The sequence below is a fragment of the Phodopus roborovskii genome, unplaced genomic scaffold (genome assembly GCF_943737965.1).
Source record: "Phodopus roborovskii unplaced genomic scaffold, PHOROB, whole genome shotgun sequence".
In the NCBI taxonomy this organism is placed as follows: Eukaryota; Metazoa; Chordata; class Mammalia; order Rodentia; family Cricetidae; genus Phodopus; species Phodopus roborovskii.
This window is the reverse complement of record NW_026126480.1, coordinates 39,138,712-39,148,390: the sequence shown is the minus strand read 5'-3', so window position 1 is coordinate 39,148,390 and position 9,679 is coordinate 39,138,712.

Below are 9,679 nucleotides of genomic sequence, written 5' to 3'. Positions count from 1 at the left end.
GAGTGTGTGTGTGTGAGTATATATCTATGTGAGTGTGTGTGTGAGTGTGTGTGTGTGTGTGTGTGTGTGTGAAGCAGTGTGGAAAACACAGAGGTTGAAGTCAGGTGCTTTTTTTCAGCCTCAACTTCAGCACTGCTGCCACTTAGCTATACAATATAGGACCACTCTTTGATACCTAGGCTGCCTCTCGTGTACAAGATGAAGGCAAAGACAGAACCTCACATGGTTAAGGACTAAACCCAATGATGGACACTGAAAGGTTGGCATCGCAGGGCCTGCCACAGTAAATTCAAATAACCAATCTTTGTTATTGTTATTAATACGAAGCTATTGCTGCAGTTGTTATGCAGCCTCATACTCCATCCTCTCACCATGACATCGACCCTTTCCCATGTCCAGTTGTTGAGTTTTTCGTAGGACGGGAGGAATAACAACAAAAATGATGTTCCCTATTGAGTGAGGTAGAAGATGTAGTTGAGAAATGAGCCATGATCTCATGTATCAAAAAGGTAATCAAGTGAATCCTAGTGAGAGAGGGTGTTAGAAGTCCCACTCTCCCTCAAGCTGCCAGGGAGACCAAGGTGCTCAGAGAGTCTACAGAACCACTGGTCTGGAATCCTCAGTCTAAGTGCTAAGTATTCCATTGACTACCACAAACATCAAGGACACTCAGTTGGGGTGGCTGCCTTCCCAGATCATTGGTCACACTTGAAAGATGAGGAACAAACATAGCCCATAATATTCAAATGATATGCCTATGATAGCCTGGAGAGCAAGGTGGGGATGACTTCTGAAGGCCCAATGTCCATGATTCCAATTATGCCTCATACATGTAGGGGTGACTCAGACCGTACCTATGAACTCTGCTGCAGAGCAGAACAGGGAAAGGCTGCTTTATAAATCCTTGGGCATTATTTTGGGAGTTCCAGAAGCCTGCTGTCCTGGGTAATTGCCATCTGGCCATCAAGGCCAACTCTGAGTCACAGAGGCACCAGGTTTCATTAAGAGAGGTTGAACTAAGGGTTCAAGATTAGAAAAGATGAGCCTGTGACAGGAATGTTTTAACCTTTGGGTGATGTTATGGCTAGCTATAATTGTTAACTGGACACATTCTAGCATCATCTGGGAAGAGAGTCAATGAGGGATTATCTAGGTTAGACTGGCTTCTGGTCATGTCTGTGGGAGGTTATCTTGATTGTGTTTCTTTCTTAAGACCTTCCCACTATGGGTAGCATTCCCTATGCAGGGGTTCCTAAACTAGGTAAGAGTGGAGAAAACCATCATCACACATCATGTCTGCATCCCCACCCTCTCTGCCCCTGATGGTGGATGTAATTAGCTGCTTGATCTGCCCCTTTGATCTTTCCCACAGTGATGATCCTAGAACTGTGAGCTAAAATATAGTTTCTCCCTTAAGCTTCTTTTAACAGGGCTTTTTTTTTTTTTTTTTTTAAAACACAGAAACCGAAATAAACCTAAGGCAGGTATGGAAAAGCCAAAGATTGTTCCTAGGAGACTTTGAAAACAATGCATACTAGAAAAACAAGTTTGCTAATTACAAAGTGAGAAAATGCTAATGTTAGAATTAATAAAAATTTAAACCTCCACATATAACAAGTCCCTTAGTTGTTAAACTGAGGCAGAGTTTGGAGACTTTTTGTTTGTTTTGTTTTCTGAGACAGCCCTAGCAGTCCTGGAAATAGCTCTGTAGACCAAGCTGGCCTTGAGCCCACAGAGATCCACCTGCCTTGGCTTCCTGAATGCTGGGATTAAAGGTGTGCCCTACCACTGCCCGGCTGAGTTTTGGGATGTTTAAGTGAATAAAAGAGATCTCTCTTGTTTCACAAGAGCTCCCAAGTCTACAGAGTTGCTAAGAAAGCATCATCGATAACACACTAAATACCATTACAGCAGAATAATTTCAAAGCAAAGTGGTAAACATTCTTTCAGAACTGACAACAAACTGTCAAATCTAGATTAGATTAGATGTGAAAGGCACCAAGCTTTCCCCTTTGTTCCATGTATAGAGAGAGCCCTAAACTGTGATCAGGTCAAAGATGGTCCTACAGTAATAACTAGTCCTGCACATTGTGTCTCATGTCCCAGTGTCACATGAGACACAGAGTGACTTTTCAAGCACTGAGAGTCAGCTGCCCAGCAGAATGGGGCACTACCCATTGTGTGCAGAACCTTTTCCTTCTCAGTGTTCACAAAGGAGCCTCGGGGCCTCTGCCTGCCTCCTACCGCTGAGCTGCACCCCAGCCCTCAGAATTGGCTTCAATGTCGCTGAGCTGCACCCCAGCCCTCAGAATTGGCTTCAATGTCGTTAGAACGAGTCCACCTGCCACACCAAGGGAGCTCTGGGTTGGTTTCTTTGTCTACTTGCATGTTTCCCTGGGAATCTCATCTTCCAGCGCTTCCCTTTCTCTCATTGTGTCTCTGGCTGGGCAGGGAGGAAGGAAAATACTAACTATGATGAGTTCTCCCAGTTCTCCCACCCACTAGATGGACCAGATGACAGAAAATGTGTTCATTCAAGACTCTTCGGACAACTATACAGCAGATGCCTGCTATATGTCTGGTATCAGGCTGATCAGAAAAAGAACTCTAGAACCTTCTCTCTATTTTTTTTTTCTTTCAGTGCTGGGGTTTGAACCTTGGATTTTAACCATGCTAGGTAAGTTCTCTAACACCAAGCCACATTCCCAATCTGGAGCTACTGTATCCCAAGGCTCATGTAACAATGCTGATTTGGTGTCCAGTCTTGAAGAACAAAAAGGGGTCAGTGAGAAATCCCCTAAATGCACAGAAAACACACCATCAAGCTTCCCTCTTTCCCAATCTTCCTCCCCAGAGAGCCATACCACCCACACTCAGCATCCCCATACATCCTATCTACTTTATAGAAGTTTCTCAAAGCCTGGTCTGGAGACCAGCAGCCATGACATTACCTGCAGTTTTGCTAAACACACAGTCTCCCATCTTCTCCAGCTCGGCCAAGCAGGAATTGCTGGGTTGGAAGGCCATGAGTCTGTGTCGTAAGAAGCCCTCAACTGATTTCAATGCTGTTGCTGCTGCTCAAGCCCCTGAACACTGTTGATCTAGATAAGTGGTTCTCAAACTGTCAGTCTCAACCCCTTTGGGGGTTGAGTGACTTCCCCCCTCCCCCACACAGGGACCACCTCAGATTATCAGAAAGCACAGATATTTACACTATAATTCATAACAGTAGTGTAATTACAGTCATGAAGTAACAATGAAGATAATTTTATGGTTGGGGGTCACCGCAACATGGGGAATTGTGTTAGAGTCACAGCACTGAGAAGGTTGAGAACCACTGATATAGATGGTGTTTTTCGTGTGGATGAATTCCCGCTCTCATAATTCAATGCCACGGACTCTGGGAAGCCCTGTACTGTGGAATCTTTCCTGAAGAATCATAAATAGCCCAACTCATGGATTGGGGAGAAGAGGTGATGTCACAGATACCAGTTGGTATGTGGACCTGTACCTGTGTCAGAACACAGGCTTCAAGAGGCTTAATGTCTTCCCTGAGAAGTACTGGGGCCAATAAAGGAAACAACCCAAGGGGCAGTCCACCTCATAGCAAATACTCAGTCTAAGTTCCAACATCATTTTGCAAATTACAAGTGTCACAACTCCGAAATCATGGTACAAATATTTGTCCTGGGCTTGAGAGCTTATGGGGCAGTGACAACCCTTCCCAGCCAGGGCAGGTGAAGGACAGAGCTTTGTTCATAGTTCTCAAATCAACCCTGTCTCTGGTTTTCCTGCGGCTTCCTCCATTTTCTAGCAGCCCTCAACAACCACAAAGACCACCTCTGCCTCCTGCCAAAGGTGGTGGGTTTGGCAACTCTTTTGATGGCCTCATAGCCCGATCAGTGGATAGTGAGCCAAGTTGAATTTCTTTTCTTTTGTCTACTGAGAAACACTGCTGTGGACTCAGGTACTGAAGAATGCAAAACATTTTCAGAATTCTACCCTTGAACAGCAAGCAGTCTGTCCACCAATCTATACCATGCACTCAATGGCTCCTCTGGAGGCTGGATCAGGGCCCAGACATGTACTATACATCCTTTGTGGGGTATTTGTAGTCAGTAAGTATTTAGAAACATTCACGGTGTTTGGGTGTCACTATTTGCTTATACTGTGGAAGCCTTTGTTCTTCCAGTTACTCACATTTTACAGAAGCCACCGTAAATGGAGATCATAGACCCCACCCAGGTGTCCCCTCTGAGGAAGGGCTCAGAGATCAAGAAACTTGAATACTTAGAAGTATGACTTGTATAAACCCAAAGAGGTTCTCTGTCTTTTTCTCTGCCTCCTCTGGCCTCATCCCAAGTTCTAGAATTCTAGAATGAGTCAGAACAATTCTTTCTGAGGAAGGTATCAAAGGAACATCTATAGTAATGCTAAGATTCATTTTGGACCTTTACCCAAGTACTGGGCAGCCAGAAACAACTTTCCAAAAAATCTTACTAGCCCAGAGAGGAGGGACAAGAGGCAAGGTGGGGCCCCCACAGGAGATGCAGTCTGGGTTAATACCCCCAAGATGCAGCGGAGGACAGAAGAAGATACCAAAGGAGATTCTGGCACGCTGAGGGAAGAGGGGGCTGTACTTTTGTGGGAGCATCACGTGCATTCTTCCAGAGTTTTCCACTGACCCCCCCTCAGGCCACCACAGTGGAAAAATCCCTTTATCTCCTTCTGTGCCTCTTCCACTTGGCTGGTTTGGGAGATTTTCCAACTCAGTGAGCCGGGAACTGAGAGATAGGCTGCATGTAGCTTTCAGATCCCAGACCTCCAGCCTCCTTCCTCAGTCATTATGCTGGGGGAGTCAGCTAATTAATTAGGTGGCCTTTGTGCGTAGCTGGGCACTGTGCTGGGCTCTGAGTGCAGGTGCTCTGCACGCATGACCCCTGTTCACAGAGCTGCGGTGCACAAGCCAGCAGTGAGCAAGCTCCAATCAGAAAGCAAGGGGGAGGGGAAATAGGGCCAGAACAAGCAGTCTGATGGCAGGCAGCTCCTCATGGCTCTTTAGGCAGATTCATGTAATGTGACAGAAGAGATTTTGGAACTGAAAACATTCCTCCCCGAGACTCACACATGAGCACCCCTGACTAAGCCACTCTTTGAAAGAGTCATGGTCCCACCTGTGCAGTGACCCGAGGGCAGCTGATCTGCTCAGAAACAGGTGTCTGCCCTGAAAAGAAATGCCCACCAGCAAACCCTGTGGAGGTCTGAGGGTGCTAAAACCTCACCAGTGGTTGGGCACCTATGTGTGTTAGGCCAAGGGTCAGGGTCCTGGTTACTCTGCAGTGACATATTCCGTTAGTTCTTGGAGGAGCTTAGGAGAATTCTGTGTGTTCAGTTCCTATCTCTTGGTGACTCTGGCTGCCCACAAGGAAGCATTTCTCTGCAGCCATCTACACAGTGACCAACGATGGGGTCTGCTAGATATCTTGAGATGTAGGCTTCAAGATGCCAGAATGCACCAGGTGATGTCTACTGGGCTATGTTGTGTGAGGGAGTGGGCACTCATGTCCTTTGATGTCCCATCATGTTACCAGAGCCCATAAACATTATAGATTGTGTCCCTGAGGCAGTCAGAGTCCCTTGAAGCACTCAGAGCCACTCCTGAGTCCAGGCTCCAATCTAGTGACTAGGCAGGGTTAGGTAGCAAATATAGCCCAGCTACAAGCCACAGCCCTTCCCTGGAGGCCCCTAACCTCCTTGTGAGTGAGCCCAAGAAAACTGGCGTGAATAAGCTGACACTTCAACGGCTCATGGATACCCACAGCTTTGGCTTTTGTCTATTACCTGCTGCAGCTACACAACAGAAGTTCCTTCCATTTCCATAACTCTATACACTAGCCTGCATTAGTTATCTGCAGCTTCTGCAACAAATGACCACAACCTTGGAAGTTTAAAAACAACATACCTAGGTTATCCAAATGGCTCAGCACAGAAAGGAGTTTGTCACCAAGCTTGAAGACCTGAGTTAGATTTCTGGGACCCTCAGGGTAGGAGAGAACCCACTCCTGCATGCCTGACCTCTACATACACTGTGACACAGGGACCACCAAATAAATAAATATTTTTTTAAAATATCCTACACATTGATTATGTTATAATTTTGGAGGTTAAAGGTCCAAAATCATTTTCACTGCACCAAAGTCAAGATTTCTGGGCTGGTTTCTTCTGATACCCTAGGTAGGAATCCGATCCTTTCTTCTTGAAAGTCCCAGGAATGGGAGTCACACTCCCTGACTCAAGGCCCTATGGCTGCATCTCTGCCTTTGTTATCTTATTACCTTCTGCCTCTCTGCCCTCCTACCCTCTTAGAAAGCCCCCTGTGTGAGAGCTCGATAGAGGGCTCGGTGGTCAAGAGCATACCATTCTTGCAGAGGACCCTAGAGTTCGAGTCCTGGCACCCACACCAGGCAGCTCACAGTTGCATGTTTCCCCAGTTCTAGGGAATCTGACAACACATGACCTCATACACAGACATACACATGTACACACAAATAATAATTTTTTTCTTTTCTTTTCTTTTCTTTCTTTCTTTTTTTTTTTTTTAAAGATCCCTGGGAGATGACTCAGGTCGTAAAGTACTTTCCTTGCAGGTGCAAGGACCTGCATTCATTCTCTCCACAAAACCCATGTAAAAAAGCTGGGTGTGATGGCATGTATTTGTAATCCCAGCACTGTGGAGATGGAGACAGGCCAATCCCTGGTGCTTGATAGACAGCCAATCTAGCCTCCTGTGTGAGTTCCAAGTTCAGTGAAATTCTGTCTTGAACAAATAAGAGAAGATGTTGGTGCCTGAGGAACAGCATCTGAGGTTGCCCTTTGACCTCGGAATGGGGGAAGGCTGGTCGGAGAGGGAGAGTGCTCAAGCCATTTGTCACATCAGGGCAACAGCTACAGCTTTCACGAATCAGGATACAGGTGCTTTGAAGCCATTATTCTTCCTACTACCCCCCACTCCCCCCAACTCATCCTTCACTATCCTCTCAGTGGCTCCGTGAGGATCAGAAAGGTTAGGCAATTTGCCAAAAGTCACCCAGCCAGAAAGCGGTGAGGAGGTGATGTGGAATGCAGAGCTGCATGATGGCAACTTAACAGGAGTCTTAACAGTCAGAGGCCAAGGCCCTGCCACTCAGCAGAGACCGGCGGCTTCCTTCCATTCACGTCTCCTCCAGCCCCGGACCAGCCCTTTGTTTCTCTAAGGAGCTGAGTATTTGTCTGAACACAAAGAGGACACCTGCAGACTGTCCTAGTTCAAGAAGTGACCCACATTAGAAGAATAGAGCCAAGGAGGCCACAGCTGGCTCCAGTGCCCCCAGCCCCACCCCCAGCCCCACCCCCAGCCTTTATGTCTGTCCAAAGGTTGCTGGCCCTATGTCTCACATGTGGTTTGGTCAATGATTTTCTCAATTAGCCCAGAAGTGCATAACCTTCTTATTACCCAGGGAAATCTGTGTCCAGGATAACCTCAGTCTTAATCCAACAGCAAGGAGAAAAAAAAAAAAAAATGGTTTTGTCTCTTTGGCACTGTGCCAGACCCCTCCCCCAAGGCTATTAAGTCAACTTTGATTTGTTTTAAGCGAGGCACTGTTAATTCAATATTTAAATGGCATTAGATGGGGCTGACAGACATTAGGTATTTTCTCAAGGACATGTGGACAGGCAGTCCAACCTGCCAGGAATAAAGCACGCTTGGGCCACACTAAGATGTACAGTGACTCATGGAAGCTTGCTGGGCCAGCAGGCAGGCTGAGCTGTTCAGTAATTCGAGGGTTAAAGAAGAGTTAATCACTGGGCAGGAAGCTCCCTCGTGACAATCAGTGTGCCCCAGCTGCCATCCCATGCACCCTCCTGGCTTGGCTTCTTGGGGCAGTTCCCACCTGCCTCCTGCCCAAGTGTGCCCAGAAATGAACCAGACACCCTCAGTTGGATGAAAATAGGTCAGGGGAAAATGGTGGCCTGGGTGGAAAAACAGAAATATGTGAAGAGAAATAAAGCTGGAAGCCATGTTTGCTTTGCTGGGGGCCAGTTGTGACAATGGGTGGATTGATCTCTTTGAAGGCAACAGGTGAGGGGCAAACCCTAGGGGGGCAGGGATTGCAGAAACCAGAGTCAGGAAAGCTCCTCCCTACAGGTAGGAAAAGAAATGCTCACACGGGTTTTAGAGATCGATTGCACATAACAAAGTGAAGTATTATACACCCATGGACCTACCATCTCATATTAACATATTTAAGATATTCATTTGGGGGGGTTACATTTACACACTTTAAAAGCTGTCCAATTGCTGGACGTTGATGGTGTATGCCTTTAAACCCAGCTCTCAGGAGGCAGAGGCAGGCAAATCTCAGTGACTTCGAGGCCAGCCTGGTCTACAGAGCTACTTTCAGGACAGCCTGGAATGTCTGTTACACAGAGAAACACTGTCTGGAAAAACAAAACAAAACAAAACAAACAAAAAAAAAAAAAACCCCAAAAAACAAAAACAAAATACTGTCTAATTAATAAATTCCAAAGGTATTACTATAGGAAGTGTCCATGATAGTGTTTTTTTTTTTTTTTTTTTTCTTGACTTTTCTTTTTTAGTCAGGGTCTTAAGGTGCAGCCCTGGCTGTCCTTTCATTCTGTAGAGTTCGGGGACAGCCTGGTGTACAGAATGAAAGGACCTGCCTCTGCCTCACAAGTGCTGGGTTCAAAGGATGTGCCACTATGCTCAAACCCCATATATTCTTAAAGAGATTTGCTTAATGGAAAGGGTTTGCTTCCACTAACTTTTGCTGGGCATGTACAGCAAATCATCCCCCAAAATTTAAGTGACTTAAAATGATGACTTGTTTATGACCCCAAGTGGTTAGCCTGAGAGGTCTTTTGCAGGGTCTCTCCTGGCATGCTCACCAGATGGCCTCCCACCGGAGGGTTCTGGGAAGAAAGGCTTTATCAGGCAGTTCATGCTGGTGGTGGGGCGGACACACGCGCTCCTCCTCATGGTCCTCTTTCACATGGCTCTCACGTGTTCAACAGGAACTTCATGAACACAGGACAGGATTCCCAGAGGACAAGGAAAGGGGCTGTGTGGCTCCTAGACCCTCAGCCCCTCCATTTATGTGCTGATGCCTCGGCTACATTCTGCTGGCCAAGTCGAGCCCCAGATGCAGCCCAGACTCAGTGTAGAAATGGAATCTATCCATCGATGGGTGGAGCTAGAGAACCATCCAAGGCTGTGTGACTCACTGAGGCCATTATCACCATGATCTGCCACAGGCCTGGACATCCTAAGCCCTTTTCTCACCCCTCATTTTTTCCTTTTCTTTTTTTTCCAAACCAGGGCCTCATGTAGCCCAGGCTGGCCTCAACACACCATGTAGCCATGGATGACTTTGAATTTCTGACCCTCTAGTCTCTACCTCCCCAGTGCTGGGATTACAGGCATTCATGATAGCACAGTTTTATATAGTACTGGAGCTAGAATCTAGGGCTTCATGCGTGCTAGGTAAGCACTCTACCAACTGAGCCCCGGGCCCTAATATCTTTCTAATATGCACATAGGTCCAAGAAAGGCAGCCAGCCACTGTCTATCCAGAATGTTTACCTCTACATGGGCTGCTAAATCTGGAACAATCTGAACAAT